Consider the following 12,955-nt stretch of genomic DNA (forward strand, 5'->3'; position numbering starts at 1 on the left):
GAAGGGCCGGCGGCGCCCCACGGCGCCCCCTTCCCCCATGGCCTGCGAGCAGGGCCCGGACCCGCGCGCCGCGGCAGCCCGGCCGGCCCGGGACCGAGGACGCAGGAGGGAGGGAGCGCAGGCGGCGCGTCCTCCGCGGCCCGCCCGCTCGCCGCCGCCGCTGCCGCCGCCGCCCACCGTCCGGCTCCCGGCCCGGGAGGGGCTGGCAGGGGCGGCGCCGCGAGGCTCGGGGGGAGGGGAGGGGAGGAGAGGGGAGGGGAGGGGAGGAAAGGGCGGGCCTGGCGGCCGCGACGAATCCCGACTCGGGCGCGCCCCCTCGCGCGCGGCCGCGGCCACTCGGGGAGGAAGGGGTGGGAAACTCGATAATGACAGAGCGGGCTGCCGGCCGGCCGGGCGCCTGCTCTCGCTGGCTCAACGAGTATTTTGGGAGACCCGTCCGTGCCAGGCGCAAGCCGCAGCGGGGAACGCGACAGGCGAGAGCCTTCCTGTGTGCCCGAAGCTGTGCTCACGGAGCGTTTTAAGGGCATTCAATCCTCCCGGCAAACCCATGGGGGGCAGGTACTGTGGCAAACCCGTTTAAGCTGAGGATACTGAAGCTCAAGAGAGATGCAGGGGCTTGCCCAAGGCCACAGAACTAGAAAGTGATGGGATCAGGCGTCAAACCCAGGCGGTCTGCACACGACCGGTACAGGGCCTGGGGTGACAGATCCACGAGTTACAATGGTAACTTTGCTGGGAGCTTCTCTTGCCTAAGTTATCTCACTCGAACCCCATGACAGCCCTATGAAGGCACACACCATTATTATCTCTTTGCTACAGACTGGGAAACGGAGGCTCAGAGAAGTGAGGAGCTTGGCCAAGTTCTCAGAACTAGAAATGCATTTCCAGGCCAACTGACCCCAGAGCCTACACTCCCAGCCACTACCCTTCCCAATTACTGATGAGATTAAAGAAACGAGCGTTGCAGAAGGGTTTAGCAAGTCACCCCGTTCTCCTGTTCCCCCCCATGAGAAAATGTCCTTGGTAGGCGGGGGTTCCAGGCACCCTGGTGTCTTGTCTCAGCAGAGCTCACTGCCCTGCGCCACTCTGCTGGAGGCATTGGGGTTTGAGGGCCCATAGCCAAAGAGTCACAGTATTTGTGCAGAGTCATAGATGCAAACAAGACACCTTGGGGCGTCTAGCTCTTGCTGTTTGAGTCATGGCCTGGGAGGCAAGGACTTAGATTCTCTCCCTACCTCTGCCTCAGAGCTTCTTTGTGACCATGGCCAAGTCACTTGCCCAGTCTAGGCCTCAGCAACCTCATGGATAAAAACCAAGTAACTCGAATTCTATCACCCACCCGGAGCACCCCCCAACATCCACAGATAAACAAATAGCTGTCACTTTAAGTAGCTGCCTCTCCTTAGAAGGGATAAGACTGAGTAGGATTACACAGCAGGGCACCGCTTAGGACAGTGCCTCCCCAACCAGCTCATGCTTTAGCATCCTTCCGGGCAGGACTGGGGAACCCCCCACCCTACCCCAAGTCCCCACCTCAACCAGTAACTCCAGTGGGGTAGGGTACTCAGCCCATTTGAATACCCAAGAGACTATGCAGAGAATGAAAGAGATTCTAAAGTGACCCTCTGACACCCAGGCCGAGCCACGTGAAACAGTGTCTGTTACACCTGACGGGCAGAGGAAGTTTGGGGTTTGTTGCCAAACTATTGTGGGAATCATAGTTTGGGAGCAGGAAGCAGCCACTCAGATCATCTTGTCCACTTCCCATACTATTTTAACACCGCCCCACACACTATACACACATGCTCATGGCCATAGCTTTCTCTATGGTAGCCTTCAAATGCAAGGGATACACTAAAATACAAATCCAGCACTCATTCCTCCCAACTCTGCAGCTCTAGTACCTAGAACATGTGATATAAATCATTCGGTATAAGTTTCAAAATAGTCTTTCCTTTCTCTGTACATGAGCTGTTCATATGCATATAATAAATATAACCAGGGCAGGCCCCATGGTGTAGTGGTTAAGTTCAGCACGCTCTGCTTCAGTGGCCCGGAGTTCACAGGTTTGGCTCCTGGGCGCAGACCTATGCCACTCATCAGCCATGCTGTGGTGGTGACACACATAAAAAATAGAGGAAGATTGGCACAAATGTTAGCTCAGGGCGAATCTTCCTCAGCAAAAAAAAAATAGTAATTAAAAAATAAATAGCTGCTGGCCCAGTGGTGCAGCAGTTAAGTTTGCACATTCTGCTTCGGCAGCCCAGGGTTCACCAGTTCAGATCGCAGGTGCGGACCTATGCACCACTTGTCAAGCCATGCTGTGGCAGGTGTCCCACATATAAAGTAGAGGAAGATGAGCACACATGTTAGCTCAGGGCCAGTCTTCCTCAGCAAAAAAAGAGGATTGGTGGCAGATGTTAGCTCAGGGCTAATCTTCCTCAAATAAACAGATAAATAAATAAACCCACCAGCAGAAATAAAAACTCTTAATGTTGCCCAGGATCTCAGAGAAATAGGATTCAACAGCAATGATACTAATAGCTAACACTTCGGGAATGTTTACTATGTCACTATGTCTGGCCCTGTAATAATGCATTATTGAATTTAGCCTTCCCAATCATACTACATCTGTACTATTCCTATTCCACAGATGTAGGAATTGAAGCTCAGGGAAGACAACTCACTCGCCTAAGGGTTACAAGACGAAGGTAATGATGGAGCTGGGATCTGAACCCAGTTCTGCTGTCTGAGGTACTTTACCATAAAGAATGTGTATTGCTTCCTTTGAAGTCAGACACTAAAATAGCAATTCATTCATTCCACAAACATTTATTGAATACCTACTTTGTTCCAGGCCTTGTGCTAAGGACATAACAGTGAACATAAAGACAGATGGAGCTCGGTGAGGCCAGAGGGGTCAGTAGGGCCCTATAGGCCTTGGTGAGGATTATGGATTTAATCCTAAGAGCAATGGGGAGGTTGGGGGAGGAGGGAGTACTGAGGCTCACATGATAAAAATCTGTGTTTTGGGGACCACTCTAGCTGCTAAAGGATAATAAACGGGAGATGGTAAAAGTAGAAAGAGGGAGATCAATTGGGAGCCATCCAACAATGGCAGCAGAGATGGAGAAAGGCAGATGGACCAATCCTCCTCAAACTAATATAGTCGAGGCTGAAAACATTTACATGACTGTAAAGCTCCAAAACCAGAGAGGAGTTCCCTGATATCTGAACATTTTGTTCATGTAACCCAGCGGGGCTCTCAAAGTGAACTACAAGTTTGGAACAAAGCCTGCTTTTCTAGAAGAAAAAGACTGATCCTTCATTTGAAGTACAGTAAATGATTTGATATTTATGACACTAAATGCTCAATTTAATAATTTTCAATAGTAATAAAGCCTTATGAAATAAGTAACTACAAGTTTAGGGGTCAAGTGAGACAGTCAGAATCACTAACCAATAAATTACAAAGGTGATTTGTAAGCCTGCCATGGAAGAAGCTGGAAAATTTGTCTCCGCTTTGGCTAAGGGAGGTGGAGTGGAACAAGCAATGACACAGCATGGCCAGAGTCTGGTCAGTGACTCTGGACTTCAGCTTCTACCTCTGAAAAATGGGAACAACAATTTGTAAAGATTAACTGAGATAATAAAGTGCCTGACCCTCAATGGTAATTATTATTTGCCCATATTAAGTATTTCAATGGCAAAGCGCTTAGTTTCATTTCCCCCCATAGATTAATTAAAGCAAGCTATTTTTTCTTCCAAATGCAGTACAGTTGAAATAGGTAGTTTAAATATTTTGCTATGATGGGAAAAATGAACCAGGGAAGCATAATTTTATTAAGATTTGTCAGATACTGTTAAGTATATTTTTAAATGCTTAACGCTTATCTGAAAATATTTGTCTTAATTTTCTCTGTGGATTAGGTTATAAAGCTCCTTAACTTGAAGTTCACTATGCCTCATTTCTTAATCAGAATCTGGGTATGTCTTGTCCCAAAAGACCCTAAAGGGATGCTGGGAGAATAAATGATGCAACTGGGTGCAGGGCCTGAAAACAAAGGGGCCCAGCCCAATAAATATTTGCTGAGTGAGTCCTTACTTTATTCATTATTATTGCTGTAGGGAGCATACTGCATTAAAGGAAATTCCGACTAACATGCAATGCCTTGGGATTTTGAGAAAGATGTAAAACCTCAAGTTATATATTTTTTAAATAATAATTCCACACAACCGTCCCGCTCAAGTTTTTACATGAAGGAGACACAGCGGCTGGAATGACTAGCGGCTGGAGTTCACTTTGCCGCATAACGTAGGTCTTACTGTCCTGACAGCAAACTGAGTGTGCAAAGGGCTTCAGGCCCGGACATCGCCTCCCGCGGCTGTCCAATCCCACCCAAGCCATCTCCCGTAGGCAGGAGACGAAGGGCCGCCCCGGGAGATGCCAGGAGACCCATCTCACCCCAAAGTGAGCCAGCGGGGCCGCTGACTGACTCAGGGCGTGGGGAGGGAAGGAAGGCGCCACTCCCACGCGCTCGCCCAGACGTAGGTTACCGACCAGCGCCCTCGCCTCGGGGTCGCCTCCTTTCCCAACGAGAGAGAGCACCCCCCACCGAAGCAGGCGAAGCCTCACCCTCCCTCCTCTGTGTATCAATAGCAACCATTCCCTGGAGGTGCCCTGTGCTTTAGTTTCCAAACAGCTTTGACATATGGACACGTTGCCTCTGGAAAGGCAGGCCAACAGTTGCCCATACTTTAGAGAGGGGAAACCGAGGCACGGCAGTGGGAGAGGTTTCTGGAGGCTTCGGGAGAGGGGAGGGAGGGGGAGAGCAGCGGGGGGGCGGGGGGACGGGACGGGAGGCGGGGAAGGTTCCGCAGCCCCCTTTTCCCCCCTTCCCGGTCCCCGCGCTCAGTCGGAGCAGCCTGCAGGAGGGCGCCTTCCCGCCTCTCCCGCTACCCCGGCCCCTCCTCCAGGGAGACGCCCCCCCACCCCTGCCGGCCGGAGCTGGCCACCTGGGCAGATACCTCTAGCCATAGCCTGGCTCTGTCACCGCCTAGGATCTCCCGGGAAACGCGGCTTTCGAAAAAAGTTGCAACAACTGTAGCCAACTGCTCCGCCGAGCGCCGGCTGCCGCCCTGATTGGCGCCGCCGCCCGCCTCTCCTCAGGCCGCCCGCCGTGATAGGCGACCTCAGCGGGGAAAGCCCGCCCTCCTCCCCGCCTCCTGGGCGGGGGCGGGGCGAGCGGCGGCACTTTGTACCAACGCTGTAGGGACAGGTCCTGGTGGAGGGGGTGGGAGGGCGTTTAAATTTTACCGTCTCCCTGCGTTGATTGGCTGTGGTGGAAGGACACCCGCACTGCCATTGGGGAGCCCCAAACCCCACCCTCTCCCGGTGCTGAAGCTCGGTCTTGGGAGGTTTAGTCACGTGGCTGAAAGCTCCAGCTCAGAGTGAACAGGATCTGGGACTTCCGGCTTTTCTCCGGCTTGACTGGAACCCGACCTTTGACCCTTCACCTGCCCTTATGACCTGGGAAGCCTTATAGCTCTCTTAGCAGTTTGGCATCTCCAGAACCTTGACCCCTCCATCAGTTTAATTCATTCACTCCTAGATTTGAGAGGTTTATTGAGTCTCTTCTTCTAGTATTCAAAACCATCTGGCACGGTTCCTACCAACTAACAGGGTCGGTGGGTAAACCTCCCAGATCCTACCCCAACAAACCCACCCATTTTACAAATGGGGAAACAGGACCAGAGGGAACAGGTAATTTACTTGCTGCCCAAGGTCACCCAGCAGTTTAATTACACGGCCTGGATCAGTTCTTTGACTGTGAGTCCACTAGATGGCTACCTTAACCCCAGGGAAACCACCATGCCCTGTTCTCCACCCAGGAGAGCCTCATCACTGTTCCCAGAGCAGTACGGGTGGCATGGGTATTCTCTGCTTTGAAGGCAGGGAAAGTGTGCAGTAAGAGCTCTTCCCTGGGGGCTCCTCCTGGGGATGTGGGAAGAGTCCCTTATTCATTCTCTCTCTTTGGTCCCCAAGAAGGTTTTGGAGACTCCCACCACTGCCCAAGGACCCTACCATTACACTAGGAAAGCAGGAAAGCCAAATAAGGTGAGGCATGTGAAAGTACAAGGAAAAGTAGAAAGTGACACTTTGGCGCTAACTTGCTGTATGTCTTTTGGCCCATTATTTCAGCTCTCTGGCCCTCGACTTCCCTGGCTGTCAAATGATGGAGTTGGGTTGTGATCTCCAAAGTTCCTTCCAGCTTCCATAAGTGCATAGAGGTTTTCACTTTCTCTAAAATTCATTAATTCAACATTGGTTGAGCTGTATACCTGGCACTATCTGGTCCCCCAAAGACACAGTGGCAAAAAGACATGGACCCTTCCCCATATTTTTTAGGGAAGAAACAAACAAGCAATTAGTTTTAAAAAGATATTAAATAGTGATTAATGCTATCAGTAAAATGAATATGGGGAATTTTATAGAGCGTGACTGGAGAAAGGATTGCTTTTTTAGATTGGTGAAGTCAGAGAAACCTTCTTTGAGTTGGCGGCTTTAAATTATGCCCTAAATAAGAAAGGTACTTCTAGGTAGAGGGAAGATCAGGTGCAAATGCCTGGAGCGGGGAACGAGCTTGGTGTGCTTAGGAAGGAAAACAAACCAACCCAATGTGTGCGTCCACGACGGTGAGAGTGGAGGGGATCAGGCTGAAAAGGTAGGGGCCAGGTCACATCGGCCCCTGACGGCTGTGCTGCTCTCTCAGCTCCAAATCCACTTTTTTCTACCCTGCCCTGTGATAGTGTAGCTGCAAACCATATTGCTTCTTTGTCAGCGAGCGTTAGGTTCTGTCAATAGGAGAGGATACAGGGAGACTGGAAGGCAGGGAGAGGGACAAGAGACTTTCTCGTGCCTGTTTACTTGCTATTCTCATCAGGGTCACTTAAGTAATGACATTTTATTTGTGGCAGGTCAGTTGGTTCGGTCTCCAGGTCCTTTCCTCACTCTCGGAGCAGCCTCAGTGTGCTCCCTCAGCAGTGCCAGCAGCAGCCCCTCTCCAGAGTTCTAAGCCCAGCTTTGCAGGGCCCCTCCCATAGCTCTTGAGGGACCAGCCAACGTGATGGTGTCCCTTTGTTAGAGACAGAAGAACCAGCTCTCCAGGGCTCCTGCTCTGAGAACCCCAACTTCTTCTCCTTGTTCTCCAGCCTAGCGGGGGGAACTACTTCCTGCAGTTGTTATGAAGGTAGCTCAATGTTCCCTTTTTGCTTTTTCAGTCCTCCATCACCTGTTCACTGCATTTCCTATTTAAAAATGCTTTCCTGACCAGACCCAGGCTGACACAAAGGCCATGGTAAGGACTTAGACTTATATTCCAAGTCTAATGGAAGCCACCACATACGTGGTCTCAAGCAAAGGATAGACTGGTGAATCCGAACAGCAACTCACTGCAAATAGTTACATAAGTTACAACAATCTGTTTTGAGACTTGGAATCTGGGAATAATGTGACATGTTTCTGGAATGTCTGCTTAGTGGTCCCCACTTTCCTAAGATGGCCACATCATGTGGGTGAAATCAACCAGGGCTGAGATGACTTTCCTTATGATAGTGTTATCTTTGTGTTCATATTTGCTCCAGGCTTTTGCTATTGTTAAATACTTTGTTAGCATCAGTTCTTATAAGGCTCCACCAAATGTACCAAGCTTCTCCTAAAGTTCCACAGCCTGTGGCCACTGTGATCTACTAACTGCACTGCATTCTTCTGTGAAAAGATATTTCTTTCTATTATATGTATGTGTGTCTATATATAAGCATGCATGTATGGATTGGATGGATATATACATATATAAATATATAAATTCTCCCATATGTATTAATATGTGCAGTATATATATATATATATATATATATATATATATATATATAACGTATGTCATATATTTGGAACTCAAGCAAATGAGACTAAAACAACACTCTCTACCTCATAGGCTTATTGTTAGGATTAAATGAGAGAATGAATATAAAGCATATGGGGATGTAGGAGTTTGAAATGGTAGCCATTCAGTGGTGAATAAAACAGCATTCATTACAAAATTGCATCTTACTGAATTGCTGTAATCTGGAGTTATTAACACTTCCTTCTCCATTCTTTTATTTGGTGTCCTCAGAGGGAGACCAAAACTTGTCTATTAAGTAGCTGTTCAAGACAGGCTTCTGTGGTCAGGCTCTTTGTCACTGAATATGGAAAGAATGAACACAAAAATGGTATCTGGAGTGTAAAATTTGGCATCGGATGATATACTCAATGGCTTTTATGCCTGATGAGCGTTTTTTCTCATCTGTTAAATGGATATAGCTTCCTTTCTCCCCACAACTCTCATTGGGAAAAGATATTATAAACTAGTTGTTCAATTGATTGAGAATTCCTTAAAGTTTTAAAAATTATCATTTTATTGAAAAAGCAAATGTAAAATGTATATATTAATTTGCAAGGGTGTTTTTCTTTCTTTCTGTGGGGGCTTCTTGGCTTTTTTTTTGGATGGATCTTTAACTTGTGAGTTTGAAGGGATGAGTGAACATCACCATTTTGTTTCTGAGAGATGCTCTGAATAGTCGTATTAGTTTTCTAGGACTGCTGTAACAAAGGCACCACAAAGAGAGCGGCTTAATCAACAAAAATGTATTTTTGTTAACAATAAGCCTATGAGGTAGAGAGGATTGTTTTATTCTCATTTGCCTGAGTTCCAAATATATGACATACATTGTGTATCTCTATATGGCACATATTAATATATAGGGGGGAAATTTAGAGGCTAGAAGTCCAAAGCCAAGGTGTTGGCAGGGTGGTTCCCTCTGAGGGCTGTGAGGAAGAGGCTGTTCCACGCCCCTCCCCCAGCTTCTGGAGGTTTGCTGACTTTCTTTGGCATTCCTTGGCTTGGAAAAGCATCACCTCGACCTTTGCCTTCATCTTCACATGATGCTCTCCCTGTCTGCATGTCTGTCTTCAAATTCCCCTTTCATAAAGACACAGTCATGTTGGATCAAGGCCCATCCTAATGACCTCATTTTAACTTGATTAGATCTGTAAAGATCCTATCTCCAAATAAGGTCATGTTCTGAGCTCCTGGGGGTTAGGACTCCAACACAGGAATTCGTGGGGGACACAATTCAACCCATAACAATATATTTTTGTTAAAAATAATTTAGGGGCTGGCCCCATGGCCAAGTGGTTAAGTTCATGGGCTCCGTTGCAGACGGCCCAGTATTTCGCTGGTTTGAATCCTGGGCGCAGACATGGCACTGCTCATCAAGCCATGCTGAGGCAGCGTCCCACATGCCACAACTAGAAGGACCCACAACGAAGAATATACAACTATGTACTAGGGGGCTTTGGGGAGAAAAAGGAAAAAAATAAAACCTTTAAAAAAGTAATAATAATTTAGATATTTTAAATGTGCTCTTAAGAGAAAGTTTACAAAAATGAATAGCAGGGCTTCCATTATAAAAACATAAAAAGTATTTTTTAAGTTAATACATACAGAAACTCTTACAGCAGAAACTCCTCTCCTGTGATCTCCATCTCCCAGATCCAGAACAATCCCATGCATATGCTACCATAATACCTTAGGGACGGTAGAGACAGGGTTATAGTAAAGATCGAAAGAGATAATGGCCATAAACACTTTTTGTGTGTGAAGAGTTGTCAGAACATTCTGGAAATTCATATTAAGAAAGAGGTGACGATTCTTGGATACCTGGCACGTTTAAAGGCAAGAAACTCAACCCTTGTTACTTGTGATGACTGAGGGCCTGTATGCTAAGTCTGTGCCTTTATTTTTCTTTCCATTCTCCTATTTTTCCCTATCCTAAAGAAATACTCTATATAGATTAAAAATGTCCCTACTTTCTTGGGATAGTTTGAGTCATTATCGGTCCATACTCAAAAAAGCCTGATAATTAGGCCAGTAAAAACTTTTAAAAATTAGTTTAAATAAATATTTTAACCTTTCAACATTGCACTTCAATTAGTATCTGTATTGGTTAAGACCATTGGACTGCAAATGAGGGAAACCCAGCTCAACCTGGTTCAAGGAAATAAGAGAGTTTATTGTCTCTCATAATAGAAAAGTTCAGGGGTAGGCGTAGCTTCAGGCATGGCAGGATCCAGCGACTCAAAGGATGTCCTCAGGCTGTAGTCTCTCCCTCTTTCTCCCTGTCCACCTCTTTGCCCCAGTGTTCTCTAGGTTGGCCTCACAGACTGGTCTCTCACTCTACCTGGTCGCTGCCTCCACTTCCGAATGCTATCTTAGCAGCACCAGAGGCAAGGGAGTGTCTTTTTCTTACTTTTTTCAAAACAAAATTCTGGAATTGAAACTCATTGGCCTTAATCAATGTGACCTGGCAGTGGACCCAGTATTCCAATTGGCCAGACCTGGATTACATGCTCAACTCTGGAGTGATGTGTATGGGAGATGGTTAGCGCTCTCCAAACCACATGGACTTTGATAGGGAGAGAGAAAATGAAGATGCTGCTGCCTGAAGAGAGATGGATTCTGGGCAGTCAAAAACAACCATTGTTCCAGAGCACAGATTTTTAGGGCAGTGAAAATCTTCTGATACTGGTAATGACAGATACATGTCACTATACGTTTGTCCAAACCCATTCAATGTACACCACCCAGAGGGAACCCTAAGGTAAACTATGGACTTTGGGTGATAATGATGTGTCAGTGTAGGTTCATCAATTGTAACAAATCTACCACTCTGGTAGGGGATGTTGATAAAGGGGGAGGCTGTGCGTGTGTAGGGGCAGGTGGTATATGGGAAATCTCTGTACTTTCCCCTCAATTTTGCTGTGAATCTAAAACTGTTCTAAAAAAATTAAGTAAAAACAACAACAAAACCTCTGTCCACCATGATGTCTGGCCTCTTGAAAAATCCAATAGATGCTTCAGCCACTGGTGCTCTCTGCTGCACGAGATATTGCTGACCACTCACTCCTTGACACTCTACTGCCTTGGCATCCATGATATAATCTCTCCTTGGTTCTGCCTTGACCTCTCTGATTGACCTTTCTCAGGCTCAATGAGTGCTCACCTCTTAGATACAGACCTTGAGGGTTCTGCCCTTGGCCCCCTGCTCTTCTGCCTGCATTGTCTCCTAGAACAGCTGTGTCCTCTCTCATGTTTTAATCCCCATCTTGATCCTCAAGCTGTAGACTCTAACTGCTTGCTAGACATCTCCGCTTGCATGTCCTATAGGCCCCTCAGAATTCCTTACGATAGACTTATCTTGATGGCTTCCAGTGAACAATGCCTCCCACTATTCAGAGCCTTGTGCTGCCTTTTCATGAGTTCTATTTGCTCTTGTTAACTGACAGAATGTGGTGGAAACATCACTGTCTCAGTTACAAGCTTAAGATTTAAGAAAGGCTGGAAGCTTCTGCTTTCCTGTTCTTAGGAGCCCTGAGCCACGACGTAAGAACCATGGAGAGGCTGCTGGAGAGACCACATGAAGAGAGGGAAATACAGCTGTCCCAGCATCCCAGCTGAGCCCAGCCCACAGCTGACCCATCAGCTGGTTATAGACAAACAAGTAACTATTAGCAAGGCCAGCAGAAGAACCGTCCAGCTGAGCCAAGCCCAGCTTGCACAATCATGAGAAATAACAAAATGGTTGTTGTGTTAAGTCATTACGTGTGGGGGTCGTTTGTTACACAGCAATAGATAAGCAAAACATTCTTGATACCTAAAGCCAAACTCAGTTATTTTCCTCTTCAGATCTGTTTGTTTTCCTGAGGTCATAGAACTGATGACACCATTATCTACCGAGGTGCCTAAGCCAGAAAGTGAGACACTGTCTTAGACTCCTCCCTTCCCACCACCCCTAGCCAGCCAGCCACAGCATCTTGCTGGCTTTATCTCGGAAATATTTCTTGAACCTGGCCCTCTTCTATTGCTCAACAATTCTGCTCCAGTCCAGTTTCTGTTCTCATCTTCTCTCCACCTGTCTGGCCTTCTTACCTTCAGCCCAGTTCTTAGATCCATCTGCTACACTGCTTCCAGAGTCATCCTCCTAGAATGCATATCCAACCATGGTAGTTCTTTGCATAACAGGCTTATGAGTCCCCCACAGCCTACAAATAAGGTCCACGCTTAGCTATAAAAGGCTCTTTGAGAATGGCCTTCATCTACTTTTGTAGTCCTACTGGAATTCCTTTTTACTTGCTGTATCAATCAAGGTTCAGACAGAAGACGGAAACTACACCAGTTATTTAATGGAAATAATATAAGAAATTGTTAGCTAGGTAGAAACAGGTAAACTAGGTAACTGAGGGTAAAGAGAGAACCTTAAGGTGTCACAGAGGCAGCAACTGCAGGAAGCAGATCTCAGTCCTCAGGCTAAGGGGACAAAGGGAAGGAACTTGTGTCACTTAAACTGAGAAATGTAGGCGAGGGGTCCCATGTTGCTGAAACTCAAACTCCAAGGAGGCTCAGCTGAGCTGGTGCTAGTGTCTCTGAGCTTAGAAGGTGACCCCGTGTAGGCTCTCATGGGCCCCCGTGTCTGGAAAGAGAGTTTGGTGTGATGAGGCTAGTTCTGAAAGTGTGCGAAAAACTGCAAACTGGGTATAGCTGCTGCTATGGGAAGGAAATGCAGCTGCCAGGGGGAAGAAGTGTTGCTGGGATGACGTGCACAGGAAACTTTTTCCTCCTCCAGCCTTGCAGTCTCTCTCTAGCGCTCACTGACACAGCTGGCAAAGCAGAAATGTAGTTGTGCAGTGCATCACAAAGCAGAGCAGAGAAGCTGGGGTTTGCAGCTGAGAAACAGACATCTTACCAACTGATGCACTTGTCTTGTTACTGTCCCTTCTCCTTGCTTTGCTCTGACCTGTTTCAGGACATTTGCATGTGCTGTTTCCTCTTCTCTTTGCCTAGTTAACACCTACTTT

Source organism: Equus quagga, chromosome 15 (assembly GCF_021613505.1).
Source record: "Equus quagga isolate Etosha38 chromosome 15, UCLA_HA_Equagga_1.0, whole genome shotgun sequence".
NCBI classification, from domain to species: domain Eukaryota; kingdom Metazoa; phylum Chordata; class Mammalia; order Perissodactyla; family Equidae; genus Equus; species Equus quagga.